A 13,344-nucleotide genomic window follows, 5' to 3' on the forward strand; every position below is an offset into this window, starting at 1 on the left:
GCAAACGACTCCTGGTTGACCATACTACCTTCTCTTAGATTTATTTGATCTGGTAGAATGGTACTGATAGCATAGCACTGACATCTTCTGCAGCACAATACATAGTCATGTCACTGACTGTCCTCAGAGGAGCTCACAGTCTAATCCTACCATAGTCATAGTCTAATGTCCTATCATATTATAATTATTATGTATTCCTATAGCACTGACATCTTCTGCAGCACATTACAGAGTACATAGTCATGTCACTGACTGTCCTTGGAGGAGCTCATAATCTAATCCTACCATAGTCATAGTCTAATGTCCTACCATATTATTATTACAGGTATGTATTTGTATAGCACTTACATCTTCTGCAACACTTTATAGAGTACGTAGTCACTGACTGTCCCCGGAGGAGCTCACAATCTAATTCTACCATAGTCATAGTCTAATGTCCTACCATATTATTATTATTATGTATTTATATAGCACTGACATCTTCTGCAGCACATTACAGAGTACATAGTCATGTCACTGACTGTCCTCAGAGGGGCTCACAATCAAATCCTACCATAGTCATAGTCTAATGTCCTACCATAATATTATTATGTATTTATATAGCACTGACCTCTTCTGCAGCACTGTACAGAGTACATAGTCATGTCACTGACTGTCCTCAGAGGAGCTCACACTCTATTCCTACCATAGTCATGGTCTAATGTCCTACCATATTATTATTATGTATTTATATAGCACTGACATCTTCTGCAGCACATTACAGAGTACATAGTCATGTCACTGACTGTCCTCAGAGGAACTCACAATCTAATCCTACCATAGTCATAGTCTAATGTCCAACCATATTATTATTATGTATTTATATAGCACTGATATCTTCTGCAGCACTGTACAGAGTACATAGTCATGTCACTGACTTCCCTCAGAGGAGCTCACAATCTAATCCTACCATAGTCGTAGCCTAATGTCCTACCATATTATTATTATTATGTATTTATTTAGCACTGACATCTTCTGCAGCACTTTACAGAGTACATAGTCATGTCACTGACTGACTTCAGAGGAGCTCACAATGTAATCCTACCTTAGTCATAGTCTAAAGTCCTACCATATGAGTATTATTATGTATTTATATAGCACTGACATATTCTGCAGCACTTTACAGAGTCCATAGCCATGTCACTGACTGTCCTCAGAGGAGCTCACACTCTAATCCTACCATAGTCATGGTCTAATGTCCTACCATATTATTATTATGTATTTATATAGCACTGACATCTTCTGCAGCACATTACAGAGTACATAGCCATGTCACTGACTGTCCTCAGAGGAACTCACACTCTAATCCTACCATAGTCATAGTGTAATGTCCTACCATATTATTATTATGTATTTATATAGCACTGACATCTCCTGCAGCACATTGCAGAGTACATAGTCATGTCACTGACTGTCCTCAGAGGAGCTCACAATCTAATCCTACCATAGTCATAGTCTAATGTCCTACCATATTATTATTATATATTTATATAGCACTGACATCTCCTGCAGCACATTACAGAGTACATAGGCATGTCACTGACTGTCCTCAGAGGAGCTCACACTCTAATCCTACCATAGTCCTAGTCTAATGTCCTACCATATTATTATTATGTATTTATATAGCCTTGACATCTTCTGCAGCACTGTACAGAGTACATAGTCATGTCACTGACTGTCCTCAGAGGAGCTCACACTCTAATCCTACCATAGTCATAGTCTAATGCCCTACCATATTATTATTATGTATTTATATAGCACTGACATCTTCTGCAGCACATTACAGAGTACATAGTCATGTCACTGACTGTCCTCAGAGGAGCTTACAATCTATTCCTACCACTGTCATAGTCTAAAGTCCTACCATATGAGTATTATTATGTATTTATACAGCACTGACATCTTCTGCAGCACATTGCAGAGTACACAGTCATGTCACTGACTGTCCTCAGAGGAGCTCACACTCTAATCCTACCATAGTCATAGTGTAATGTCCTACCATATTATTATTATGTATTTATATAGCACTGACATCTTCTGCAGCACATTACAGAGTACATAGTGATGTCACTGACTGTCCTCAGAGGAGCTCACACTCTAATCCTATCATAGTCATAGTCTAATGTCCTACCATATTATTATTATGTATTTATATAGCACTGACATCTCCTGCAGCACATTACAGAGTACATAGTCATGTCACTGACTGTCCTCAGAGAAGCTCACAATCTAATCCTACCATAGTCATAGTCTAATGTCCTACCATATTATATTATGTATTTATATAGCACTGACATCTCCTGCAGCACATTACAGAGTACATAGTCATGTCACTGACTGTCCTCAGAGAAGCTCACAATCTAATCCTACCACTGTCATAGTCTAAAGTCCTACCATATGAGTATTATTATGTATTTATACAGCACTGACATCTTCTGCAGCACTTTACAGAGTACATAGTACTTGTAGGTTTTAAAATCCTCCTGCCCATTGAAGTCTATGGAGATTCCCAGATTAGCAAACTTTTGCGGAGATTCGGATTTGAAATTCGCAAATCCAAAATGTGATATTCGGCCCGTCACTAATGCGCAGTAGCTGATCTATCTGGGGGGACAGTGGAACAATGGAGAGGACAGAGAGAGGACACCCAACGCACCTGACAGTCTAGGGGGGACTGGAGAGAGTCCCAGGTGTGTAAAAATCCACTTTTGCGTCCTATTTTAGGTGTGCTTTTAGTGTTGTGGTAAATAAGTCAGCACTCTATTGATGTGTAATAATAACAACAATAATAAGTTGTGTATGTGGATGGAAGCTGTGAGGCTATTAACAGTTGGACATCTTTGTTTTGCATCACATGTTGGGGTGGATGGGCGAGACGTTGTCGTGTTTAGTGTTTATCAACACTTTCATATCATTGCTGCATTTTTTTTTATAGTTTAACTTATCAGCTCCTCCCAGAAGTGACTAAAAGACAAATAGTGCAGCTCTGATGCTAGTGTAAGATTCAGAAGTGATTTTAACATGTTTTAATTAGAACAAATATATCTTTAATTAAACACGTTCGGCGTCAGAGCACAAGCAATGCTTTCTTTTAATTAATGATCCATTTGCCATCCGCTTGTTTTCATATACCTTGCCTTAATTATTAATCACTGTTAATGACACATTCTAATGTAAATTTATAGTCAGAGATAAAAACCACCAACCGAAAATCTCATTGTTTAATTTATGTGACTTTCATTATGTCCTTCTGAGGCAAACTATGGCCTCCCGATACACCTGCAAGTAGCGGGATAAGTGGCTCTATCCATGGGGAGGACACCTACAGCAAAGGGGACTATTATACAAGCTTATTAATCACTTTAAATCCAGACCTTGTTTCCCCCCTTATGGACCAGAGCAATTTTGACATTTTAGCTATGGCCTTATTTAATCAGCAATAACTTTATACCTACTTATGACACCTAAATAAAATATATACAAACTAGACTTTCATGGTATGGCATTTCTTTTTTACTCAAACAATTTTATTTTTTATGAATTTTAACCTTCCTGGCGGTAAGCCACGCAGGAGGATTTCTCAGGCCCTGCTGGGCCAATTTGCATAATTTTTATTTTTTGCTACATGCAGCTCGCACTTTTCTAGCTGCGTGTGTACGCCGATCGCTGCCGCTCCGCTCTGATTCACCGCTAACCGCAGCGCCGCTCCCTCCTCCCCCGACCCCTTGCGCAGCCTGGCCTATCAGCGCCAGGCAGCGCTAAGGGGTGGATCGGGACTCCCGATGACGTCACGACATGGCGACGGGGGAAGCCCTCCAGGAAATCCCGTTCTTTGAATGGGATTTCCTGATCGCAGATCGCCGGAGGCGATCGAAGCGGGTGGGGGGATGCCGCTGCACAGCGGCTATCATGTAGCGAGCCCTAGGCTCACTGCATGATTTATAAAAAAAAAACTGCTGCGCGGCCTCCTGGCGGTTTTTAATAGACCGCCAGGAGGGTTAATGGAAAAAAAGAGGGAAAAAATATAAAAAACACTATTTCTCAGTTTACCAATTCCAGTTTAAAAATAAAAAGCGGTACTGAGGATAAAAACACACATTTTGTTTGGGTATTTCTACGGTTTATCACTCATTTCGATTATGTTCCTGTTACAATTTATGGGGAGGGTATTTGATTCTGAAATAATGCTACAGTGTGTATTTTTCACTATGAACTAAGAAAAGAAAATATTTTTTAATTGTAAAATTCAATCTTATTGGCTCAGGTAACATATATTCCCTTTCACTAGTGAAATTGTTTAGAAAATAAAGATTAGTGAGTCCTGTTATTACAAATCACTCCGTTTTGCATCGAGAAAAGAAGAAATTAAGAAGATATAAACAGTATAACCTTAGCCATATGTTCCTTATAACCTAAATCAAATTTTGGTGAAGATTAGTTACATTTCTATGTTCATTTTTGGATGTAGGAGGAAACCGGAGCGCCCAGAGGAAACTCAAGCAAACATGAGGTGAATGGACAAACTCTATGCAGATAGTGCCCTGTGCCAGTGAGCCAGCATTATGCAGTGTGGCACTCTGGCCGTATCCCCCTAGCAGTTCTGCAGAAAGGGAGGGCTGGGTGTCCTGGCAATCTCAGGGCAGCATTGAAGTATTCATTTCTAGGCCCCGCTGTGTTTTTTTTTTTCAGTCTTGACTCTTGCGGGCTTTGCAGCCTTTCTGTATTTCTCTTCTGAGACCGGCGTTATTCTTTTAGTGGCTGAAAGATTACAATAAAATAGCATTAAATGTTGAAGTCATTGTTATTTTTTAAGAAAAGCGAGCAGCGTAATTATCGGTCATTAGTGTTCCTGTCTGACAAGTGAGTGGCCGGCGGCGCCCCCCCCTCTGCAGGTTACACCGCTGCGCCTCTCGTACGTCTGTCATCGGGTTTTGTTTGATCCGGTGAAGGTGCTGCGGAGATTGAAATCTCAGAGGAGTCCATTAATGTCAGCGCGTTGTGACGATTAGGATTCCGCGGCTCTCGCGATCGGGGGGCATTTACATTGGCGGTGACGTGGCGGGGATGCAGATTAGGCATTGCCCTCAGGCAGTAACACACAGCGAGTGTTGGCCGGGGGCGGTGGGGCCCAGCTGATGCCGACTTCAGGCAGATATGTTCGCGGGATAAGTAACAATAGCTGAGCCGCGCCGCCGGAGGCGATGACATCGTACAATACACGCCAGGATCTAATCCGGCAGGAGAAGCAAGCTAGAGGATTAACACATCGCATCGGTGGCACCTGTGCAGACCGCTCCCGCTTTCTCCTTTTATCAGTTTACGTTCTGTTTGCCGGATTGGCGCCGGACATCTCAATACACCAATCCGGCCTGACTGATCTTATAAATCCAGTTGTGGCCCGCACAGGGTCTTAGCTTGAGGGGCTGACGCGGTGCTATCATCATGTTGTTTGACGCTAAGAGCTCGAGCGAAGGTGAATTCGGTAGACGGGCGTCACAGGTAGGCGGTCTGAAAGAAGGGCTGGGGGTTTGGTGATCTACTGTTCTGTATCATTTAGTCACTTGCCACTGTTTTTTTTTTTTTTTTTTACGCGTTTAAAGGACACATGAACTGAGAGGTGTGTGGAGGCAGCCATATTTATTTCCTGTTAAAGAGAGTCTGAAGTCAAAATAAATACTTATTTTTTCTGGCTATTTATGTTAAGCAATATGACCAGTGCTGAAACGCCGCTTTATACCCCCCGAATCCTCGGAGCAAAAATCAGGGAGTGCTTCCTGGCAGAGGCAGAGCTGTCTGCAGTAGCTCTGCCTCTACTGGAGTAAAAAATTAAATACATATGGCAGGGTCCATATCCCTCTCACTTCAGGTGTCCTTTATAAAGAACCGGAGGTGTGAGACCAATGGAAGCTGCTATATTTATTTCCTGTTAAACAATACCAGTTGCCTGGCAGGCCTGCTAATCTCTTCAGCTGCAGTAGTGTCTGAATCACACACTGGAAACAAGCATGCAGCTAATCCAGTCACACTTTCGTCACCTGATCTGCTGCATGCTTGTTCAGGGGCTATGGAGGCAGAGGAGAAGCAGGACAGCCAGGCAATCTGTATTATTTAAAAGGAAATAAATATGTCAGTCTCCTTATCATTCTCGCCTTGGGTCCTCTTTCAGGCAAAACCATATCAGAATCAGAATCAGAATCAAAGCACAACTGTGACCTGCCCAGAATTGGACTTGGCACATACAAGGTACAAGTATAGAATAGGACACAGAATACATCTGAAGAATCAGAACACATGCAGAGTTAAAACAAGGTGGCATAGTTTGCATAAAAAAAAAAAACAAGGAAAAAAAAAACGCATACAGCTTAAACACAAGAACTTGAGTGCATCTATGTAAAATGTGTGTCAATACAAGCATGATATTGTTCGACTCATAGTGAGGGGGAAGAGAGTGCGTGGAGAGAGTTCAGAAAGTTGACAGCTGAGGGGAAGAAGCTGTTCCTGTGTCTTGAGGTCCTGGTGTAGATGGACTGAAACCTACAGCCTGAACGGGGGTGACTGAAGAAGCGGTGGCCTGGGTGGAGCTTAACTTCTTCAGTTGGCAAAGGAAGAATAGCCTCTGCTGGGCTTTCCTCTGTGTGGAGGCGGAGTTGGTCTTCCATCTCAGGTCTTTGGAGATGGTTGTGCCCAGAAGGCGGACACAGAGAACCCTTTCAACTTCCATGCCATCTATATGGATTGGAGGTGGGGTGGTGGCATGCTTCCTAAAATTAACAATCATCATCTCAACAGTTTTAGCGTTGTTCAGGATCAACCTGTTCTCCCTGCACCAGTGACAGATTCTCTCTACCTAGTGTCAGTATGCCCGCTCGTCATTTTTGGTGACAAGACTGACTATGGTGATGTTGTCTGCAAATTTAATAGCTTTGACACAGTCTGATGTGGATTTGCAGTTATTGATATACAGGAGAACAGAAACTGTGACAGGACGCATCCTTGTGGGGCCCCTGTATTGGTGGCCCTAAGTTGGGAGGAGATGGTGCCTAGCTTGACGACCTGGGATCTGTTGGTGAGGAAGTCTGTGATCCACAGGCGTAGGGTAGGGTGGACCCTGAGCATGGCAAGGTTCTCCTGAAGTATTTTGGGGCTGATGGTGTTAAACGCCAAGCTGAAGTCCAGTAGGAGAATCCTGGCATATGAGTCTGGTCTATCGAGGTGGTCGTTGACAAACTCTAGGCAGATGTTGATAGCGTCATCGGTGGACCTGTTTGCCCTGTATGCAAACTGGTGTGGGTTCAGCAGGGCTTCTGTGGAAAGCTTGGGGAGGGGAACCACAATACTTTCAAACACTTCCATGATGACGGGCGTAAGCGCCACGGGCCTCAAGTTGTTGGGGTTGGAGAGACTCCCAACTTTTTGGGGACATGGATGATGGTGGACCTCTTGAAGCAGGCGGGGACTTTCCCACCCTGAAGGGACTTGGTGAAAATGGTCGAAAGAATAGGGGCGAGCTGTCGGGTGCAGGTTTTAAGGCAGGCTGGTATCACCTTGTCAGGGCCTGAGGCTTTCCTAGCATTTAGCCTTAACATATGATGCAGAACATCTGCCTCGTACACCGATGGGGGGGGGGGGGGGGGGGGGAGGAGGGCGGTTGTAGAGTTTGGACTTAGGCCTTCTAGGCACAACCATCTCCAAAGACCTGAAATGGAAGACCAACTCCGCCTCCATCAGAGAGGGTAAGAACAGCTTCTTTATTTGCTGGCCAGAAAGGCTTAGTGCTCTTTTCCACTAGGAGATGTGATCAGAATTGTGCTACAATGCAATCACGTTTCATCCTAATTTCCACTACGGTGATTGAACTACTATACTCAGTATAGGTGCTCAAACACACCCAAAAACAGGAGTGCTCGGATACCCCTTTTCAAAATCCAAAATGATCCGGATCCGGATATCCGGATCAGATATCCGAATCCGAACGTTCAGATCTCCACGTTCATGCGGATATCCGAACGCATTATCCGGGCGGATTCGGATATCCGAATAGAAAAACCGGAAGTGGCCTTTAAATTGCTTTTAAAACGTTTTTTTTTTAGGGTAAATGAGGCATGTAGCATTATGTTTTTTTAAAGGGAAACACTAATTGATGATGTGGGGACTTAAAATCCCCCCCCTCCCTTAAAAAAAATAAAAAATTGTCAATTAACATCAGGCCTAGGTTCCAGACAGCGGTCGTGCAGCCCACATTGTGTCCAAAGCCCAACCGCACATCTGGGACATGACAGTTTTCAGCGCAGACACCTCCAAAAAATGACGCAGCAAGTGTGTTTTGGGTTAAATATAGGTGGTATCAGCACAGCAGCAGGTGTAACGTGTGCCAGGAGCATGCCGGAGGTTGCACTTGGCAGTGGCCCGTGGCACTTGGCCCATGGCACTTTGCACTTGGCACTTTGCACGTGGCACTTGGCACTTTGCACGTGGCACTTGGCACTTTGCACGTGGCACTGGGCACTTGGCACTTTGCACGTGGCACTTGCCACGTGGCACTTTGCACGTGACACTCGGCACTTTGCATGTGGCACTTTGTACGTGGCACTTTTGCACTTTGCACGTGGCACTTGGCACTTGGCATGTGGTACTTGGCACTTGGCATGTGGCACATTGCATGTGGCAGTTTGAACGTGGCACATGGCACGTGTCACTTTGCATGTGGCACGTTGCACATGGCACTTTGCACGTGGCACTTGGCACAGTGCAAAGTGCCACGTGCCAAGTGCCACGTGCAAAGTGTCAAGTGCCATGTGCAAAGTGCCAAGTGCAAAGTACCAAGTGCAAAGTGGCAAGTGCCGAGTGACTGTCAGACAGCAGAGGAGAAGACACTAGTGCACACTAACTGTCACACTGGCAGTCTGGCCCTGCTCAGCAGCACAGCAGCTCTGTAGTAAGCTAACACAGTAGTACTACTACTCTAACAACTAACTAGCATTGACTGCAGTACTACAGTACTAACTACACAATAACACAGTAATCCTATTCCCTAACCTAACCTATACTGTAACTAAGGCTAATAGCAGGCCAGCAGCTGGCCTGGTCTGTGCATAGCACAAACACAGACACATAGCTGCCTGCAGAAGCCCTGCAGCACACACTCTGACTGTCACGGAATGAAATCAAGCTAGCTACCTAATTAACAATACAACAATAGTGTAGTGATAGTGAAGGGGTTAATCACTGAACAGCTTTAGGTTTATCACTGTGGACAGCACTTGCTAGGCCAGCAGCGCTGGAGCATGTCTCTCAGTGAGTATTCACAAGCAAGGACGAGATTTCTCATCATGGCAGCCCTCCTTATTACACAGGGTCAGGGTTCCTTTCTATGATTGAGTGCCAGGGTGTAGGCTGGGAGCCCTCTGTTTGGCTCAATGAGGTCAGGTGGGGCTGGCCAGTGTTCCCTTCTGTGATTGGTTGCTAGGGCTTCTGCTGGAAGCCCTCTGATTGGCTCAAAGACATCAGGGACATCATCACCTAAGTTACTTTATTCGGATTCAGATATCCAACGGATATCCGCGGACATCTGGGTATGTGACTAAATATCTGCATAGTGCAATGCGGATTTGGGCCCAGGTATCCGGATTCCGCATCTGGTCGGATAGTGGAAAAAAGTTAGGATATACGAGTATCTTGGATATCTGATATCTGGATGAGCACCACTGCCCGAAAAGCAACAGCACAACAATTGTGTTGGGGAGAAAATGTCACCACAAATGGATCACACTAATGGAAACGTTCCCGCCATTAGCTTAACTGTATCCTGCGCAGGGCTGGATTTACCATAAGGCACTGTAGGCACATGCCTATAGGCGCCTGATGCTGGAAAGGCAGCTTACTCCCCTCCCCGATTGCCTCCCTCCTTCCCTATGCCAAGTCAAGATGAGAGTGTCAATTAGAGGTTACTCTCCCAGCTCTCAACATTCCACTGATATGATCTACCTTCAAATGGGGGCTCCTCTAGCAACCTAATACTTTGGGGGCACATCTAGCTAGATAATACTGAGGATAGCTTTGGCTACCTAATGCTAAAGAGCACCTGTAGCTGCCTATGATAGGCAAGGGAAGTAAGGGAGAAGTGAAAGCAGGGACAGCCAGCACACTTGCGGTGCAGTTCGGCGGGGGTTTGTAGGTTCATGGAGGGCGGAGTCTAGGGTGCCAGGACATCTGTGCATATAGGCTCCTGTGATGTAAATCGAGGCCTAATCCTGTGTTTTGCGCTCCGTTAGCAATCAGAATCAGATGACCAATCTAGTGGGCAAGAGCCCTCAAAGTGTAACTCAACAACTATCCAAAACTAATGTCCAACCTGGGTCGGGACTTCATCTGCCAGAGAAACTTCTGCCATGAGTTGCGGACATATTGGCTGATTTTTCCTGCAAAACGTGTCAGTTCCCCGACCTCTGCCGGTTCCAGACACATTCTGCAGCGTAGAGTCATTTCCTTTCTCTCCGCGTTCCGTAAAGCCAGGGCAATTATATTCTGCCGTCCTCTCTTGTCTCTCACCTCTGAAGTTAAATCACGCTCCCCGTGTCACCGCCAGCCGTTCCACTTGTAAGGAAATCGCTCTTCCTCATGCAAAAATAGGTGCTAAGCTTTGAACTTGAAAAGAAATGTAAAGAAAAAATAAGACACAGAAACTAAAAGCCACTAAAGACTTCTGCCTCTCCTTGAAATCCCAGATTAAAGACGGAAGACTACTAAGAAGAACAAATAGTTCAGAGATGAGAATGCAGTATGTAAAACGGCAGCACTTAGGCATGAAGATCTCCACATGAAAAAAAGGAATTAGTTTTACCAAAAGAGGACAAATCTTTGTAGGTGAAGAAATCGGAATCGGTAGCTTCCTGTTTACACAAAATCCAAGGGAAAAATCAACAACAAAAACACCATTGTGCGCCGCATGCTTCTATTCCAGGAGGACTTCTTGTCCTTGGGAGGACTTCGGGGGAAGGAGAGAGAGAGAGGAAGGAGAGAGGTGGCTTTATTGAGTAGCACACATCTCAGGCCATCTCATACCTAGGCAGAAACTTCACATACACTTGCAAGTAAATTGCAAACAACCACATATATCTATGCCCTCCATCAAGGATGTTGAACTTCAGTCCCTGAGGGCCGAGGTCCTCATGCATTTTTGGAACAGCTCAAATTAACTGATAGGAATGAATGAGGAAGGGTGTGGTTCAACAAGAAGGAGACATTTCTCCATTTCTCAGTCTTTCCTAAACACTGCAGAAACCAGGTAGACCAGCACCCAAATGGGGACAGACGTGTGCTAGAGTGGATAGAACCAGTAGCCCTGAATGGGTCAAGTAAAGTCCAACACGAAGAGTCCACAGCACCACGTCAGTAATATATAGCTCTTTTATTGATTAAAAAGACAAAGAGATAGCCATAACAGCGACAGACGCTGTTTCGGACAAGGTCCTTCCTCAAGCTGTATCAGGCTCTCTCTGAAATACAACATAATTGTCACTCTTATATATACAAATCTTCAGTGCACAACAACCAATCAGGATGCAGAGAGGACATGGAGGACCTGATGGGGAACTGCGAGACAGCCTAGAAAGTTACACCCACTATATCACAAGAGCAATCACACTCAGTCCTAAGAATTTGAAATTGTTCTTACCTGATGGGGAACTGCAGCTCCTTCTCCGTGTGTCATGCCAAAAACACTTCCTGGAACGTCATGATGACCTCATGACGCACGCCTGTACGCATGCGTAAAACGTCAGTATACGCGTAAAAAAATGTACTCATCGCTATATGCGTACAAGTATCTATGTATGCGTAAAAATGTACGCGTAAAACACCAATGCAAAAAAGAGCATAGAATACATGTATGCAGAAAAAGACGCATAAACAACTACTCAAACGCGTAAAAAACTTTCTATTGGTTAGAAACATTGGCATGACACATGGGGATATCAAAAAAATCACCAAAAATATAGGAACATCAACAATGTGGCCAAAATTAATGGCTGTGGGCTGGCCTATCTAAAGTGGTAAAACTCAAAATACAGGTCCACCCATCTCACCCCCCGCGTCCCAATTACGTAAAAGAGACATACATCACATATATTAAAGCCTGGATATACACCAACTACTACTAACCCCAACAGGGGAAAAGAATGTGGATCTCAAGATATCACTAGCATACTACCCCCCTACCCCCACCCATAATCAAACCAATCCATGTATCAAAGACAACAGAGCTAAATACAAAATGAGAGATCATAGTCCCTATTCAATCCACTATTCCCCAATGCGCCCAGGCGTTTGACCCAGTTCCCCATCAGGTCCTCCATACTTTGTCAGTTAGAGGGAGGAGGTAAGAACAATTTCAAATTCTTCGGACTGAGTGTGATTGCTCTTGTGATATAGTGGGTGTAACTTTCTAGGTTGTCTTGCAGTTCCCCATCAGGTCCTCCATGTCCTCTCTGCGTCCTGATTGGTTGTTGTGCACTGAAGACTTGTATATATAAGAGTGGCAATTATGTTGTATTTCAGAGAGAGCCTGATACAGCTTGAGGAAGGACCTTGTCCGAAACAGCGTCTGTCGCCGTTATGGCTATCTCTCTTTGTCTTTTTAAACAATAAAAGAGCTATACAGTATGTGGTGCAGTGGACTCTTCGTGTTGGTCTTTCCTAAACACTGGCATGGATCTGGCCCTCAAGGACTGGGTTTGACACCACAGCCTAGATGAACTCACATTTGAGACATGGTAATGGTAATATATACGGACGGCACTGTTTAAGGTTTACATTATGTATAGCTAAGCATTGGGAGTATATCGGGTGGAGAGGGGACTGAAGAGGGGAGTGCTTGTTTGCTGTACTTTATTTTTGAGTAAATCAATTTTCAAAATGCACAGAAAAATGGTTTTTAAACTCAGAAAAATGACAATTTAAAAATCATTTTTCTTTGCATTTTTAAAATCAATTTTATTAAAAACTACAAGGTCTTTTTGAAAAATGTCTTTTTTTGCCTTGTACCTACTATTCTTTTTAACACATGTAGCAATTTTGGTAGCAATAGCATGTATGGGGGGGGGGGGAGACTTTGCTTTTAACCAACCACTAAAATTATGCAAAATTTCAGAAAAATTATGCAAAATTATGAAATATTACTATTACATAAGAAATCAATTTCGACTTTCCCTGAAACTTCGTATTACGATTACAATGCGTAATTGCAAATTTCGATACGACATTTCGCATTTGCGAAATTTTGGCCCACCACTGCTCCTGAGAATCATG

Source organism: Hyperolius riggenbachi, chromosome 8 (genome assembly GCF_040937935.1).
Source record: "Hyperolius riggenbachi isolate aHypRig1 chromosome 8, aHypRig1.pri, whole genome shotgun sequence".
NCBI lineage: Eukaryota > Metazoa > Chordata > Amphibia > Anura > Hyperoliidae > Hyperolius > Hyperolius riggenbachi.